The sequence below is a fragment of the Perca flavescens genome, chromosome 20, assembly GCF_004354835.1.
Source record: "Perca flavescens isolate YP-PL-M2 chromosome 20, PFLA_1.0, whole genome shotgun sequence".
NCBI classification, from domain to species: domain Eukaryota; kingdom Metazoa; phylum Chordata; class Actinopteri; order Perciformes; family Percidae; genus Perca; species Perca flavescens.
The window spans coordinates 15,695,886-15,696,564 of NC_041350.1; positions in this window are offsets into that span (position 1 = coordinate 15,695,886).

Genomic DNA, 679 nt, shown 5'->3' on the forward strand with positions numbered 1-679 from the left:
ATATCTTGGAAAAAATGCTGTAGTAAATGCAAGATACAGGAAACCTTGTCAGAGACCCCAAAATTCAGTATTGAATTAGAGGCAAAAAAAAAACAGCAGTCGGACACCTATTTGCTGCTAACATATAACGAGTGAAACCGTTTTTTCTTGTGCTGGGGAATCTGATTGATTGTAGGAACCGATCTGGTACACATAGGGACCAATAGGTGGCAGCACTTGTTCATGGCGTTGTATTAAAATGGTATTTGTCAGTCATATAGCACAGGGAGATACAGTACTGAACCATATATCTTATTTTTTTTTCCTATAAATATCGAAAATGTTGTATTCCTGACGTGGTTTCAGTAGTAATTTACAACGTCTGAAGATAATACTTTAATAATAAGGTGGAGATGTGATCGAGTCTGTGATGCCCAGCAGTAGATCATTAATTTAATTTACTGCGTAAAGTTCTTTTAATCTCCGATATGAGAGTAGCAGCTAATAACCTCCCTGACATAGCAATATGGACATAATTTTACAGAGATATTTGTGTACTATACTTCTATAATCTCTACAGCCGTCTTTTCTCTCTTTTCTTGTACATCAAGCCGACAGCGGTGAAGGGCTTGTGATGAAGAGGTTTGTGTGGGTGAGAGAGAAAGAGTTAAACGTGTCCGGACTCTGCAGGCTGTGATTG